Raw genomic sequence first — 18,497 nt, forward strand, 5'->3', positions numbered from 1 at the left:
GGATAGTCCGAAACGTTGGGTTCATAAAACTCTACAACAGGTCATTCCTCCTCTATCTAAAACTATCCTCACCTTTATGGATTCATTATTTAAAAAAATGATTAATTTACCATAGAATGTTGGACTTTACTAATAGACTTTGAAGTCAATAGATATTGCACATGGAAGGAAATTTAAATATTTCTTAAACCTTAAGTGGAACAACCGTGGTGCCTTTATTTGAAACAATGAAGCCCAATATTCATCCCAGAATAACACAAAAATATTAATTTTTAAGTATTCAAATGAATCCTCTAATATTAACGTTGTAACACCCCCCATCCACCCCATAGACCATACTATGGGTAGAAGAAAGTGTCACGAACATTGACCATCCATTCATGGAAATGGGGTTATAAAATTTTGACATTTTTCAAACTCATTGAAACCCAAAGAAAACATCACCCTTGCATCCATCTCATCAATATATTCCTAGTGATATTAAAATTTTCAAAATTTAACATCCAGATTATAAAATATGGCCATTTGAAAATCGACCATTAAACCCTTGCCATGTCAACAATGTGTTGCCATGTGGTGAGCACATGGAATCCCTCCACCCTCTGGGGAAGTTTCACGTCATCACACTTACCCATGTGGCATTTCTACTTGGCCAACCAATTATTATTACGACCTACTTGGTGGCATTACCACATCACTGCCTAATGGTCTCTACCAGTCCAACCCTATGGCCTAGTTTTGGGCACCGCGAGTTAATATATATATATATATATATCTATATATATATATATATATATATATATATATATATATATATATATATATATATATATATATATATATATATATATATATATATATATATATATATATATATATATATATATATATATATATATATATGTTTATGTTTATATAATGTGTTCACCCACTTAACTGATCAACAATTCTCATCCCACTGTGAAATTTATAGCTAGGATTTCAATGAAGACCCACTTCCCCTTGTGACAGGGGGAACCTGCATTCATGGTCCCATCATTTGGGTCCATGCCTCCTAATTGATAATGGGTAATTCTTAGGACTAGATCAGTGATAGGAGGGGGTGTACCCCTTGAAGGTACAGAAAATGGGGGTAGGGGGGAGTCTCACATTCAAGTTCCACCCCTCATGGAACCATGCCCCTAATGCCATATTTAACTTCTTCCACTAGAGATATATCTATCTCTTGATTAATTTCCTTGACAGTGTCATTCATGCACATATGCACATTTTTCATGTAAATTCTCATGGTTACCCCTCTCGACGCTTAGCCATTTAGGCTTATGCCTCTAAGCCTCTTGTGTATGATTGTAATCACATCCCCATGGCTCTTTCATCTCAATACACTCAGTAATTTTCCATATAATTCTATGGATGTCTAGGCTACGATATATAACCACCTACACTATCTATTTCTACTCTCCCCTGGGATTTTATATTGTACATATACAAATTATTTCTCAGCTACTTGGGCATAAGATTCAAAGTTTTGTGGCCTCCTTATTCAGGGTCCTTGCACACATGTATGAGCATATGCATGAGAGGTGAAAACTTGTTACACATAGGTTCTCAACCATGTGTATATATAAACATTGACAGTCTCCACTCCTATTATATTTATCACATGGGCATAGACCAATCTCGGCACAACCCCTTTTGAATACTACAACTTTCCATCACAATTCCAGTTAATGATAACCAAGAGTAACCCTTTTTCTTACCATAGCCATGAACAGGCATATGCTTCTTTTGATATCTATGCACTTTTTTTTAAATACAAGCATGCATATATATGTCTATATCTATATATATATATATATATATATATATATATATATATATATATATAGATATATATATATAGATGTGTGTGTGTGTGTGTGTGTGTGTCTCTACACACACACACACACACACAATGAACATGGATGAGCCCATTCATCATACATGCTATATGACATCAACGAAATCATTATAGTGAAGTTGAATTCATAGAATCACAAGTACACCACTTAATTGCATTGTAGATCAACCTCACATTTAGGTTGTATTTAATCCCAAAAATAGGCAAAGTAATTAGCCATTCTTTATGAGTGACTAAGGAATTAAGCATTCCTCATAATTACCACAGGAATAACATCCCTTAATATTAATTTAAGCATTTTAATACACAACCAACATTTATACAATGTTTGCATAAGAATTACATGCATGGGGGTTCAGCTAAAAACTTATCTTAGATTGAGAAGTATGGAAACTGAGATTGGATTGCACTACAAATTTTCTTGTGGCCAATCACCCCCAAGCCAAATTATGAGCTTGAGGAGGAGTGATTCTAGGGAATTGACCAATCATTGCAAGCTGAAACATGGAATCCAAATATCATTCCATCTCCACCAACCAAATAAACAAGGAAATACAAAGACTATGTTATCTCCACCCTCCAAATTGTTCAAGGAATCTAGAGGTTACTCCACCTCCACCTTTATGTTTTTTGTTGGGACTCTAGAGGTAGTTCCACTTCCACCCTCTGGCAAAGCCACAATAGCTTCATGATAAACAGGCAGTCTAGATCTCACTAACATTAGAGAGATTTTGAGCTCTAAAATGGGCCTTCTAAGGATATTATAAAATAATAGTAGAAATAATAAAATAAGATTAGATCAAATCTTAGAGGGAAAAAAAGAAAAAACTACTTTTTAACTCATATTTTCAAATTATCTCCCTACGATTTTTACTCGCATTTCGATCGATATCACTCACTGGATGTGGAATTTAGTTCCTCATCCAAGGAGTACCCATGTTGCATGCTTTTGATGGGCCCCGCTACATGAAAAATGGGAAATACATGAAAAAATGTGATTGCAATTATGTTTTTCATGTATTTCTCATTTGTTGTGCAATAGGGTCCATCGAAAATATGCAACATGGGTACTCTTTGGATAAGGAATTAGATTTTTCATCAAGCGAGTGCTCTCACTCGAAATTTGAGTAAAATTGTAGTGATATAAGTTGAAAATACGAGTTGAAAAAAAAAAGAAAAAGAATTAATCTTTTTACTTTTTTACTCCAAAAATGGAGAATCATCCCCCATGGTTAACATCATCATCTTGAACCCTATTGGTTATTATAAAGTTGATTTTGATTGTACATTTTTGTTTTCAAGCCCATTTTAGACCTCAAAATTTCTCTAATGAAAAACCAGGCACAATTCCTTTAGTGGCTTCACCCTAACCTAGGAGTACAAATCCCACCCAACTAATTGTTAAGCCTGCAACTTAGCAAAGAAGGAAACTTAGGAAATATATAACCAAGAATCCAAATGAATAGGGCCTCCACCCAAACCGATAATCTAGAGAACCTCTACCTCTTTACCCATGAGATGACAAATTTGGTCTTCTAGTACTCATAATCGAAAATATAATGCTCATCATCACTCCTTTAGTTATTTTCTCCTCTAACATGCCTAAGAAATGGTATAAGGCACTTCCCGAGTTTCTTGAGACATGTTTCTTCTATTCCAAGATTTCTTTCCATATTGTTCTATTGCCAACCCAACCACCTCCCCTTTCATTTTTTCAAAATGATATGGACCCCTCGTTATTCTTATCTTTGAGGTTTTTCCCATTTTATTTTTAGTTTGATGAGGTTTGATAAAAATGCTTTATAATTTATATTTATTTTTTTTATTTACATATTATGTGATATAACCTTCATTTCTTTCACATGGTTATGTGTCTTTTATGCTCATTTTGACACTCCTTATATCAAATTTCATTGGCTACTCATGAAAAAAAATTGAGGCCTACCATTCTGCATCTGCATACGAATGTTATAAAGGACAAGGCCACTACAGAATTGACATTTGGTAGCAGCCTTGTCTCATATTTAATTTATACATATGTCTTTCGAATGTTTTGTGTCTTAAATGAATAGTGTATGTATGTCTGGCCTTTGTATCTATGTTTATATGAATTCGAGTATGGTGATAAGTTATTCTATGGATTGTCAAACCTTATTTTAAAAAAATATGCATGGTTTATATATATGTTGTTCTTTTTTGGCTCAAAATTGCGATAGATAGAGACCCTGGGTTCAACTCAGGTGCCAACAAATTATTCATTGTAGTCTAGCAGAATGCCGACATTTTCACGTTACTCATTAAGAAGTAAGGCGTCTCACTCAAGGCATGTCGAGACTTAGATAGGGAAGGGTCTAGGAATGGGCATTAAGGATTGGCATAGTAAACAATTCAATCCCTGAATCTACACTAGAAAATCTTATTCACAAACATGCAACATGTGGAAAATAGATATTTGTGATACAACTAGAGAGATAGATAACATTCAAATTCATGCAAAAGAAAATTTAAAAGACGCCCATACAATTCAATGCATCCAAAGATATATAATAGTCCCACAACTCCCATTCCATTAACATATATTACATCATTACATTTTGGTTCTACAACCCTAAAGGAAAAAAATAGACTTATCATTACACAATTCAGCTAAGAGAGAGAGACGAGCAAGGAACAAACAAGACTTTGTTTGACACAATGACAACATCTTTGTATATGGTCCTCACCTCCTCCTTTTGTTATCTTTTCCCTTGGCATTTATAGACTTCCCCCACAACATCGCTTGCTTAAAATGAGAATCATTCCTTTGGATACCAAGCTCTTTCCTCTTCGGGGACTTTTGTGACTCGGATTCAACTACTCCTTCTCTCCTCGGTGATCTTTGTGAACTATGCTTCACTTGCACTTTTCCATGCTTCCCTCTTGTAACCTTCAATATCTGATGGATATTTGTTGATTTATTTTCTTTTCGTTGGTGGATTTATGCACAACCACCTTTTTCCCAGACTCACTAAAAATGTGTCAAAATTTTGTCCCCCAAAACAATGGACCCAACAGGCCCCAACCACAATCGATTGACTCATCCTTGAGTCAATCCTTGGTTTATGTTGTTGGTTCCCCTTGTTTTTGTTATGATCCTACTTTTGTTGCTTCTTCCTAAGTCATTCTTTCTCATGTCACAGGTTGACCTTCAAAAGAAGAACCTAACTCAGGCACAAACAGGATGGCTTCAGTTTTGAACTGAGTGTATTCAGTGATCCTTGACTGCCAAGAATCCAATAGAATAGCAACTTGATCAAGAAATTTCATGGTAATTATGGCGGTGGATTGGTTAGGTTGGCCAGTCATGAGGGTGTTCCATTGGTTCTTGGCTTTAGTGTTGAGCTGCCACAACTTCTAAAAATGAATCAGTGTAGACAGTTTGAGGTCACGCAGTAGGGCCTTAGTGGTGCAAGAGTCATCTTCAATCTATTGGATATTCTTCTCTAGCGAGTCAATCTAGGAGATAAAATCCTTTTGTTGGTTAAGGTCAGCTGTGAGTAAAGTTTGGTCGAACAACTACAGAGCCTATTGACTCAATGCATAGACTAGTTGATTCTTCCTAGAGAGAAAACCAAACCAGTCATGAACATGTTTGAAGATTTATACAATTCCCCAATAACATGGTGAAGGGAAGGCCCTAAGGGAAATGACATCGGAAATTTTATGCTCAACTTCGGCGGCATATTGAGTGGCTGAGTTAGGGAGTGCTTTTTGGGCGGTTGTGATAGTTTTCTTAACCTCTCGGTTCAAAGAAAAAAGTTTGGTACATGCAGCTCCAATGTGGTTATAGCGATCAGAAAGGGTGCAGGCTTAGAAATCTTATGGTGCTTTCAGTACCCCCTCAACAATAGTGGGCCAAAGTGTTTGAAATTTGGCGCTGTATCATCAACTTGTTGTTGCAACACTTTCTTTTATTGGAGGAGTTGATCTCGCTTGGTCGTTAGGGAAAGAATATGTTGATGTTGTTGCTCATGATTGATGACCAAGGTATTGTGTAGGGATTCAACTTTTCTAGTATCTAGTTGGATGAAGTTAAATAGTTTATATGGTGACCAATGTTGGATATCATTAGATGACATCACACTACGGAGAGGAAAGTGATCTTGTAGATGTTGTCCACTAGAAACTGACTTTTTAGACTACCCTTGTGGTGAATTTTCTTGTTATAGGTCCTCCTTTGCATGAATGTCTGTGTGGATTGTGGGAAAAATTGGTAACGTGGAGCGGGAGATAGGGTTAGAAGTCTAGGCTAGGATGCTTAGAGCTTCCTGGCATTTGTCAGCTTTGTGACTAGTGTGGATGGGTTGGGCATTCGTTGGTTCAGGGTTTGATGCCAGAAGCAAGGTCTGTAGATAGGAACTACGATCTTACCCCTAGGAATAGTACTCACATCCATGGCATCATGGGTGGTCTTGGTGATTTCTTGAATAACAGAGTTGACCTCCATTTTGGTTTCAATAGTAAAGGGACTTCCAGTCTTAGGGGCATAAAAAATGGTTGCATAGGGGGAGGTCGTGTGGGGTAAGGGTTTGTGGAAAATTGAAGAAGTAGTTGGGGTGGAATGTGGAAATTCTTCAACTATTTGAGTACCAGCGATGGAGTGAGGTTCTTCGTCCGTGAAGTCAACAATTTTTGGCAAAGGAATAGGGCTAGGGTACAGGGAAACTGAGGGAAATGGGCTAGAATAATGAAGGGTATCTTGCACTGTGGGATCAGTGACAGAAATAAGGCTCACCAGGGTGAGTCAAATGGCTCGCGATCTAAGCAAAGAAGCACAGGGAAACTAGTACTAGGAAAATCAGAAAGGAGAGGTAAAGAACTTACTACAAAACCAAACACTACTAGAGTGCTCCGAAATGAGAACATAGTCATTTCAAACCACTTTAAGAAGAGAGTGACTATTTCTTCAATACCCACTTCTAGGAGGCGGAGGGGTATCTCACCAGGAAATGGACATGGCAACATTCCTCAAAATATTACATCGGTTTGTTGTTCCAGACCTCACACGAAATACCTGACCATGATAGAACTTCATTATGGAACACCCACTTCAAGAGATTAAAAGGTAGGGGTTGCATTTGGAATGTCTCTAGGTTGACAACTTGGGGCCAAATATATGTGGTGCCATGGTGAATTCTAATGACATGTGAATATTCATCAAGGATTGGTCATGGGATTCAGGGAACAGTCACTGTAACACTGACCATTTTGGCATACCAGTCAACGAAGGATGCTTCGTTGATTTCTTTCTTGCTTGGGTCCACTGATGTCCACCATGGGGTGTACGCAAGTGCCAAGGGTTGATCGTCAGAGACTAGAGCTAATTCCCTCCCTTCAGTAGGGCACCACTTCATGATGGCAAGAGAGATGACAAGATAATCGTAGATGAAGTAAGTTGCCTGCCTATAAACGTCTTCATAAGCTTCGAACAATTCATTCAACAAGTAGTTGCACTAATTCAACTGCTCTCCTTTATCGCATGCTTCAGCCACTGAGATAGTATCTAAAGTCAATTTTCCTTTGGTGTAGTGACGCATAATCTTCCTCGCTATCACATGACAAGAAAAAATTATTCAAGGAACAGTAATAAAATCAATAATGGCCCCTTTTCCTCCACACTGAGTAGCATATTTGGTATCAAAATTATTGTCCCCAATCTTCTTACTGCACTTGGAGGTGGTTTGAAATGCAGACCAAACATTGGAACCTGTAGCAGAAAACCTTGTCAACTTCTAGATGTTTTTGGCATGTGTCGGGTAATATCAGTCAAGCCATAGGGAGACTCCATGCAAATGGCTGATAAGAAACTTTTTGCACTGCATAGTCGCACCTAAGGTGTTGAAGACAAGAAAATTTCTTAAATTCATAAATGTGGGACTTTTTAATGCATGGAAGTCCTCCTTCATCTTGTAAGAATGACTGCCATCTTCCCAAGCCACAGATTCTGTGAATACTTCATGCTTGAGTGCATGGAAATGGAAGGACTCGTCAAAATCATTTACTATTGAAGCTTTCTCGTACTTTCCAAGGATATTTTCAATTTCTATAATCCGAAGCTCCCGCAGACTTGCAAGGACAACTACTTTGGACACACGAGTCATGTACGCAACTCTTCCACTATACATAATGGACATAAGAGACTGGAACTTGAACTAAGAACCAGGATAATTTGACACTAAAGCAAGAGTGAGCAGCTCGACCACCCAACATTTTACAATGGAGAGTTCAATATTTCCATGCAAACTATATAGAGATACTTGACAGGACGCCTGTGATTAGATTATTTAACTAATAAATACGAAAACCTGCTATACTCGATTCAAATTGTTGTATTAATGGTGACTATGGCCAAGACCTGAGATGGATGATGTAGAAACTCAAAAGGCGAGTGATCATTATGGTCAATTACTATGAAATGATGAAAAAATAAAAAATTAGACAACCTAAATGTGTCAAGGATATTACAGGAAATATTCAAATCAAATTCAAAAAGACATTGGAAAATATTATTGATTATGATGGACAAGACGACTACCATGTGTGTTCCCCCAACCACAATTAGTTGTAGAGGGATGCACTTAACTAGACTAACAAACCAAACGCAAGTACCTTTATTTGCAACTAACCAACTAACATAATGCACTTGACTTTAAACCTACTTATTACTTGACCCTAACCTACCTACAACCCCTTTCAGAGATCAAACAAGTGATTAAGAAGTTTGTGGGCCATGGAATGGCTTCAGGAATTCGTCATTCACCCATCCTGGCAACATAATCTCATCCAGTTGCGCAAGCTTAAAAACTCCAAAGTCTCACACTTCTACAACAAGGAACGGACCCAACCAATGCATTTGGAGCTTCCCAGGATACTTCAGAAACTTACTCTCATAGAGTATAACATGATCCAAAACTATGAACGATTTCCTCTTGATGTATCAGTCATGCCATGCTTTTTTTTCACTCCATCTCAATAATTTGGTGAAAATTAGCTAGAAACCTGGCTTCATCTAACTCCCGTAGTTCATTCCACCACTCAACAAGTGACTCATCCTCTATCATCTATGTAGCATGAGCAATGAAGAGATTGGGAACAATAAATTAAAAAGTACCACAACTAAATAACCATAAATTTGTTGGAATGGGTATATTTATGCAATCGTTTTACGGTGGTATGGTAACCCCATAAGGTAGTTGGTACTCTCTCATCCTAGTCATCTCTATTGGCAGAACAAACCTTGGATAAACCAATATTGGTGCAATTGCAAGGTTCTCCTTTAATGTATCAAAGGAAGCATCACAGTTAGTGGTCCAAGCAAAATGCTCAGATTTTTTCAGTAACTTTTCCAATGGTGTCGTAATTGGGGAATAATTATGGATAAACTTGCAACAGTGTCATGTGTACCCAAGAGTTGATCTTAACTATTTGATACTATTTGGTGGAAGCATATTTAAAATTAGGGCAACCTTGTCAGGGTCAACACATACTCCCTCCTTGTAAACTAGCCCCAATAACGTTCCAAAGGGGACAATGAAAATACATTTATTTAAGCTCAAAGAAATTTGTGATTTCCTGCAGTGATGAAACCTTACCCTGAGTAAGCAAGAGTTCCTCTTCAATAACTTATATATTATCAAATCATCCATATATACCTTAAGGAACTTATGAATGTAGTCACAGAATGCAGAAATCACAATCCTTGGAAACACTACAGGTGCATTCTTCAACCCAAACGACATGACATGATAAGCATATGAGCCTAATTTAGTTGTAAAGGTATTTTTTGTCTTATCTTATTCTGCAATGCAAACTTGGTGATAGCCGAAAAAACCATCAGTGAAGGAATAAGCATATTTACTTGCAAATTTATCCAGGACCTCATCACTAAAAGGAGTAAGAAAGGTTTTGTAGTTGCAGGCATTGTTCAAGATCCTTTAGTCTACATTGGCCTAGATCTCTTCAGAATCCTTCTTATTTTGTATGATAATCAGACTAACCCACTTGGCTTCATCAACTGGGAAGATGAGGTCAACTACCATCATCTTGTCAATTTCCCTCTTGACCTTCTCTTTTACTCTTGGGTTTAGTCGATATGGTTGTTTTCTTACTAGTCTTGTGCCCAACTTCAACATGGTCTTCATTTCTCCAAAATATCCTTTAATTCCTTTGTGCTTTGTAATGGACGTAACAAAAAAATCCTCATATTCCTTCAAAAGTTCAAATATATCCTTAGTGGTATGATCATCTAAATAATCATTGGTAAAAGCCAATTTAGGTTTCCCTTCGGTCCTGATGTTGTGCTTTTAGAGTTTCAGAGGTTGCAGATGTAGACCAGTTGAGACAAGACCATCCTCTATGTCTCATTCTCCTTCAGACTCCTTGAAATTTAAGTGCCTCAATCCTTCTAAGTACTCGACATCAGGTTTGAGTTTTACCTTCCCACAAGCCACAACTTCATGGAATCCTAAGCCATAAATGTGGTTGAAGCCATCTAGGTCACGGTGGTCCTCAATAGGCTCTCCTGATGGGAACAGGGCCCTCTTGACTCCTTTCAAGGCAAGTTGCATCCTCTCATCTGCATCTGCAAAGGACAAATCATGAACAAACTAGAATTTCATATGGTCCCACCCAGTAGTTTGCATTTTCATCTCTTCCTTAAGATACCAAGCCTAGGGAATGTTCCCAGAGTGTGAATGAATCGATGCACCCACAGATTCTCACAAATTCTCTCTTTGGTCCACCTATCCCTGCATTTATAAATACGTTGGTGAGGGTCAGTGTAACCTTCATATTTAGGAAAATTGGCTGAGAAACCCTCTGAGAACCTAAATCAGCATATCAACGTGGACTTGATTGTATCCCACTCTCAGAGATGGTTGTAATGATCTCCCCACCACCTTGTCGTCATTTCTTGAAGGGTGACATCCAGTAAGGGTATCTTTTCTGCCTCTACAATCTCCAAATCAACTTCATAAACAAAATCAGTGACAGAGCCCATACCATTAAAAATAGGGAAGTCACATACCTCTGTACTGACCCAGTGGACAGAACAAATAGTTTCACATCATTTGGTGTGTATCTCATGACCTCCTTATTACCAATCATCCCACACAACATCTAAACCAACTATGAACTCTGAACACTCCTCCAACTAATAGGCCCATCCATTATAGGATTCATGTAGTCTTCTTGTTTCCCTGTTGTGAGATGATATAATAGATCTAATAAGTTAGGCTCTTCTCTATCATTCACTAGCTTATTAAATCTAAGACCTTGGTAGGGATCTAGGGGCTAAATCGCCCTCCTACCATCCAATTCAAAAGTCATTGTTTCCCTTTTTAAATCAATCATCACATAATTTTCAAAATCCCAATCTATCCACAACAATGTAGGATAGGGGTCTTTGTCTCCCATGATGTCTATGACTTCAAATTATGCATACATATTCACTAATTTTATATATACACTTCCACATCCTCTAGGAGTCCTACTGGAAGGATGCAATACTGATTAGCCATTCACAGCTAGATGGGGAAGAATGCTAGTTTGGGTCTTCCTCGGGCTTCCCAGGTATTCCTTTGTGGAATGTTTACATTTTATTCCAAAAGTAACATAAAATCCTTGATATGGAACCACACAATCTAAGAATCAACACGAAATTCCCTCCTTGTTCTATCCAATCCATCTAGAGTGCCTTTTAGGAAGATTTATAGAGATGAGCCCTTCCAGTAACTCTCCATCTTTGACAAAAAACCTAAGCCTCTTTCACAATTTCCATAACATTTTTTCATCATTCATGATTTGCAAGAATAGTTTGAACCATTTAACCACATGTCAGGAGCTATCTTGTGGGAGCCTTGGACTTTTGGGCTTTGATAGTTTTAGTTTCCCCCATATTGGTTACTAGTCAGTATCAGTTGTTTGAAGAACTTTGTAGCATCTATGTAATACCTATTTTTTTGGTTAGAGTCCTAAGAGTGCTTTTGAAAAGTAGTCTATATTACCCATGGTTGCTCGATGGGCCCAGATTCAACTAGGGTCTTCTTTCCTCCTTGAATAACTATGCTAATATTTGACATCATAGCTGGTTTAGATTCCTATAGTTTTTCATTAATCAAATTCACTCCCCTGTGTCTGTTGTGCTCCTCCCACCAAGTAAATCCCCTATTGTGTGTGTTGCCTTTGCATTAGGAACACCAAGGCCTTCTGTGTATCGGGCAATGTCAGGAAACATGCCCCTTATGGTCATAATTATAGTGGTGTATCAGACCTTTTCCCCCCATTTTCCCCCCTAGTTCCTCCACCACCTCGCCCTCAAGGAGCTACATTGATTCTAAAGGAAGAACAATCTAGCTAGTTAGCTAGAGTGTCTAGGGCTCTACACTGACCAGTGTGGTGAGTTGGTGAGCCACAAAATTCACAGAAGACATTGTTCGGGACATTCAAATATTTTTTTATGATCAAGAAGAGGTAGGGAAGTGTTGGGTGTGGAGCATGATTGTCTTCTTTATTCAAAGGTATTGCCGCATTGGACCCTAGTTCGTAATGAGGCGGCAATGCTACCTATTTTTGTGTGCCGCCAAGGGGGTCTAGAGGGGGAAAATGGCTAAAAAATAGCCATAAAATTGCCTTGTAAAATGTTATAATTTTGTATAACAATCATGGTCATTGATTAGGTGGAAATCTGACGGTAGAAGTTATGTTTAATTTAGGGTTTTTTCCCTAGAAGGAAAACCCTCTCTACATATGAGGGAATTGCATTGTGGATATGTAGATGTGTATTCTGAGCGAGAAAGAGAGAGGATATTGTGTGAGAATGAAGAGGGAATTACAGCGGATTTACTATAGTTGTATCTCTTCATTTTGCTAGATAATATAAAAGGAAGGACTGGTTGTTTCTCCGTGGACATAGATCAAATTGGGTGAACCACATATATCTGTGTCTCTCTTGTTTTATGTGTTTTCTTTGTTTATATTTCTGCAATATATTTTATGTGTTCCATTTCCCTATAATTTATAGTTTTCTAAAATGAAGATTGTTAAATTGACAACTAAGGCCAAACTCCATGTGAGTTAGCTGAAATATGGCAGCTGATATTTTTATTGCATCCCTCTCGTCGAGAGGTGTAGTATTGATCCAAAGATCATCCAATTCCGATAAGTATTTATGGAGATATGAATTTATTTTGATTATGGATTTATTATCTAGCCGACCAGCAATTGAGGTAGGCTCAAGAAGCCCAAACATCATGTCTATTCAACCTATACGTTTTAGTATAAATTGGCAAGGACTTGAAGTCATTTGTACACACATTCTTCATGTGATATCCTCTCCACATCCTGGGTTTTTGGTGAAGGAGATACACTAATGAAGAATGCCCTAGCTAAAATCACAGTTAACGTAATACCTTGATTCATGGAGATATATATACGCTGAAATCGCACAGCATGGAAATCTACATATACACACAACATTCAAGGGATTCATATGCGGTTATATGTTTGAACAACATGGAAAACACAGATACGTTGTTTATGAAGAGACATCTACATGCTGTCATACGTAGGTCATAAACAATGAAAACAAATACATTGGGTCATGAATCTGCAAGCAAATGAAGATACCCTATCCGCAGTTTAAGAGATACGTGGACTCATATATATACACATCAACAAAAGACACAACACGACATCATGGCATTACACAAGAATACGCTAGCTCAGCATGAAGCCCTAACCGTAAAAGATGCCCTAACTGATCCAACGTGGTCAATTACTTACTTTATACATGGAAGACCTCATACGCTGTATGGAAGACTAGATATGTTGTATGTGATGACATATAAAACACAGCATTGGAGACATGTCAAACGTTGTACATGGAGACATATAAATTGCAGTCTATATATGGATACGCAGCAAATATACGCACAAAATTACACGCAAGTCTTCATGGGTTGTCATAGTTATGTGTGTATATATATATATATATATATATATATATATATATATATATATATATATATATATATATATATATATATATATATATATATATATATATATATATATATATATATATATATAGATACGTGGGTAATGAGCAGAAGTGATGAAGTGGTAATATCTACACATTGTTCATGATCGAGACGCAGGCAATGATATAATACGTAGTGATAATACTCGCAACAACTATACACACATCAACGTAGTTATACAAACGCTGCTCGCATATACATGCATCAACACAGTCACATAAACACTGCTCATGGAGGCATATAGACGCATCAATGCAGTCATGATATGCTGGAGGTATTAATACGCTACTCGTCGATATATATAAACTTAGGTGGAAATATATAAACTATCATACGCAGGTGGAAACATAGCAACTTCATGATAAAGGGTCTATACACACCTTGAAGAACACATGTTGTTCATACTATGCATTGTAATAGAGAGAACTGTAAACGTTGTAATGAAAAATGTTAACACATGAATACCTGTTAACACAGAAAGAAGGATATCTTATGAAGTCTGTTGAATAGGATCTATAACCTAGCTGCTTTGCTAGGCACCAAGCCATAGCAAGCAGCTAAGGTTGATATCAACAGAAGCAAATTGTTGCAGCAATGATGAAGCAACTAGAAGGCAGAGGTAGCAGAATGATGGGCAGCACTATGAGATCATGTGCATGGGTAGCGCAATGATACATGAAGGCTGAGGCAGCATCATGATGGGCTACACTATGAGATCATGTGGATGGGCAACACAATGATACATGGAGCAGAGGCAGCAGCGTGATGATGATGCACATTAGTTTGAGCAGCATGATGATGGATAAGATCATGGACATGGGCAGCATAATGATAATCATGATTAGTGCAGCATGGTGCAGTATGCAGTAGTGCAGCTAGAGGACCAGATGCAGCATGATGATAGGTGAAGGAGTCACCTTGGAGAATCAGTTGAAGCAGATTGTCTTCAACTGATCTCATCGTTATTCGAAATAATCTATGATAAGTCAAAGTGTTGACTTCCGTTGTAAATGTACTATCTCTCTCTCTCTCTCTTTCTCTGCTGAACTTTGAATAACATAAAAGAAGAATTGATCAAGGGTTTCCCCACACATTTTGGGGTTTGTCCCTGGCTAGTGCCACATTTTGTGTCCTCTTGTCTTGGCATGTCTTTTGTGATTTATACTTATGTTCTATCTACAGTTTACTTTAATGCTGATGTAATTGCTAACTGTGAAAATTTAAATAAATTTCTCTAGCATAGAACATACCTAAACTTAACATGGAATTAGAGCTAAGGTGAAGACAATTCCCAAGCAAGAGTGAAAGAGAAATCACCAAAGACAATTAGGATAAGACGGAAGGATCAATGGGTTTCTCATAATTCACATAGGGTGAAGTCGAAGCATAGCATATTATCAGAATGGCACAACGGAACTTCTGTTGGCCTACCTAAGGATCACTTTATTGGGAAGTTCGGATCTAAGGGTGGAAGGAAAGGCAGATGTCTTGGTTATAAGTTCGGCCCTTATGCAGAGGAGCATTCGAATGGTAGAGATGGACACGACCGACTCTTCAAGGAAGCAAGGAACCCTAGGAATGGAAGTTTTTAAGGTGACATTCGTCAATGGAAAGGTACGTGTTTGAAAATAGAATTTTCAAAGATGATTTTGAGTTCAGGGTTGTATTAAGTTACAGGAAGTCCATTAGGGACCATGTCCATTGACACAATGCACCAAAGGTCTGTGAGTCAGATGGTGACAAGGAAGCCTGAATTCAAAAAGAGCATGAAAGTACATGTCTGAGATGTATCGAAGGAAAATCTTACAAAGGGACCATTCCCCTCATGTAGCAGGTCCACAGGTTTGAAACAACCTATGGAGTTTGAGATTCTTGAATGGGAATCTCATGTATACAGGTGGAAGAAAGCCCTCCATGGCTTGAAGTAAGACACCCCAGGCATAGTATGAGAGGATCAATAGCTGTCTAATGAAGCTGAGATTCACTAGAAGTGAAATCGAACCAAAGCACTCGAAGGTTGTGGAAGATAGACCTGTCATACCGACACCTATGTCTAATAGGTGCAGACCCTCTCATTTGTAGGAGATATAGGGAGTTGGATTTCGAATGTGGAATGATAAACTGCAAGCCTGTGACTACCTCAAGGATCGTAAGTTATATGGTAGTGATGTTGGACTAGATTTGGGAATGCCTCTGAGTTTCATAGACTCATTTGCATTAATGTTCTTAGTGAACCTCCGTCCGGACATATGTTTTACAGTTAGCACAGTGAGCTCATATTTGGTTGAGCCTCACTGGATTGGTCCCAAGAATCTTTTGAGATATCTTCAGGGCACAATCTCTCATGGATTGAGATACACTACCAGCAACATGAAATTGGATTATTATTCGAACGCTGAATTGGCAGGCAGTGTGGAGGATCACTAGAGCACTTTTCAGTGCTGGTTCTCTTTGGATTCTGCTTCAATGCAGGAAGCAGAAGTCAATCGCTATAAGAACCACCAAGACCAAATACATGGCTACGAGTATGATCTCGTATGTAGCTGCTTGGTTGTGGAAGTTCTTAAGTGAGCTGTTTGTTTCTCTGTGACAACCAGAGGTGGCATTCGATTATTGAGGAATCTTGTATTCGACAATTACTCTAGCAGACAGACATTAGATACTGCCTTATTTGGGATATGGAAAGTCAATGAGCAAGGAGGCTCCATCGCACTGAGATGATGTATAGGTCGCTAAAGCCCCGAGGGAAATATCAAATCTATGATTTTCCCAAACGAATACAAGGGTCTTGCATGTTGCATACATTGAGCTCTGGGAGCTCTGGGGGCTTGCGGTTCTTACTGGAGCAACATACGACCAAGGTGACTCACCCTCCCCTGGTGGTGTGCACTGGAACAAAATGATTCTCTCTCTTGTGGGACAAGATGATTCACTCTCTTGTGGAATAGGATGATTCGCTCTCATGTGTAGCAGGATGATTAGTTCTCCTGTGAGGCCTAGATTTATGTGTTCTCCATGGCGATTGTAGCAGGATTGATGTGTTCTCCTGTGAGGCCTAGATTGATGTGTTCTCCATGGCGATTGTAGCAGGATTGATGTGTTCTCCTGTGAGGCCTAGATTGATGTGTTCTCCATGGCGATTGTAGCAGGATTGATGTGTTCTCCTATGAGGATAGGATTGATTAGTTCTCATGTCGAGGCATCCTACCCATGCAGTCTGGGACTCGTAGGAAGTACCTCTCATCTAATCAATGAGCAGGGAAATGAAGTTAGGGGCCATAGTAGTACTAATGGACACATCGTTGTATCTATTGTACTCCCTATGCTAAGATGACTTCCATTGATCTAGGATCAATTATATTGGTCTGGGACCAATGGTAGGAGTTTTACCATACTATGACGCTGACTTTGGGTCAGTTGAGATTGGTTTGGGACCAGTGGTACATACTCTGAGACTGACTTTGTGTCAGTGCAGGACTGGTCCAGGACCAGTGAGAGTGGTACATACTATGACGTTGACTTCGGGTCGGTTGAGACTGGTCTGGGACCAGTGATACCCTCTCTAAGCTTGCGATACTGGTCTGGACCAGTAGTAGGAGTTGTACCATACTATGATGCTGACTTTGGGTCGGTTGAGACTGGTCTGGGACCAGTGGTACATACTTTGAGGCTGACTTTGTGTCAGTGCAGGACTGTCTGGGACCAGTGAGAGTGGTACATACTATGACGCTGACTTCAGGTCAGTTGAGACTGGTTTGGGACCAGTGATACCCTCTCTAAGCCTGTGATACTGGTATGGGACTAGTGGTAGGAGTGGTACCCACTATGACGCTGACTTTGGGTCGATTGAGACTGGTTTGGGACTAGTGGTACGCACTCTGAGACTGAATTCGATTCAGTGGAGAATGTTATGAGACATTCTCGATCAATTCTTCTTATTCATGGTTCAGCAGAGCTAAGTTTAGCATAGCAGAGCCAGCAGAGCTGAGAAGAGCTGAGCAGAGTTGAGCAGAGCAGAGCAGAGCTAGCAGATCTGAGCAGAGTTGAGCAGAGCAGAGCAGAGCTAGCAGAGCCAGCAGAGCTAAGCCAAGCAGAGCTAACAGAGCTGAGCAGAGCAAAGCAGAGCTAGCAGAACTAGTAGAGCTAAGCAGAGCTAAGCATAGCATAGTAGAGCCAGCAGTGCTGAGCAAAGTTGGGCAGAGTAGTGCAGGGCACTGATGACAAAGATAGTATAGTCGGACTTATGGATCAGCAGATGGAGTTCTCCCTTGTTGAGAGGGAGTGTTAAATTGGAATCTAGGGCCAAAATCTATGTGGGTCAGCTGATTTATGGCAGCTGATATTTTTATTGGATCCCTCTCATTGAGAGGTGTAGGATTGATCCAAAGATCATCTAATTCCGATAAGTATTTATGGAGATATGAATTTATTTTGATTATGGTATCTAGCTGACCAGCAATTGAGGTAGGCTCAAGAAGCCCAAATGTCATGTCTATTCAACCTATACGTTTTAGTACAAA

Source organism: Pinus tabuliformis, chromosome 8 (genome assembly GCF_031772625.1).
Source record: "Pinus tabuliformis cultivar Carrire ecotype Pingquan chromosome 8, CPIR1, whole genome shotgun sequence".
In the NCBI taxonomy this organism is placed as follows: Eukaryota; Viridiplantae; Streptophyta; class Pinopsida; order Pinales; family Pinaceae; genus Pinus; species Pinus tabuliformis.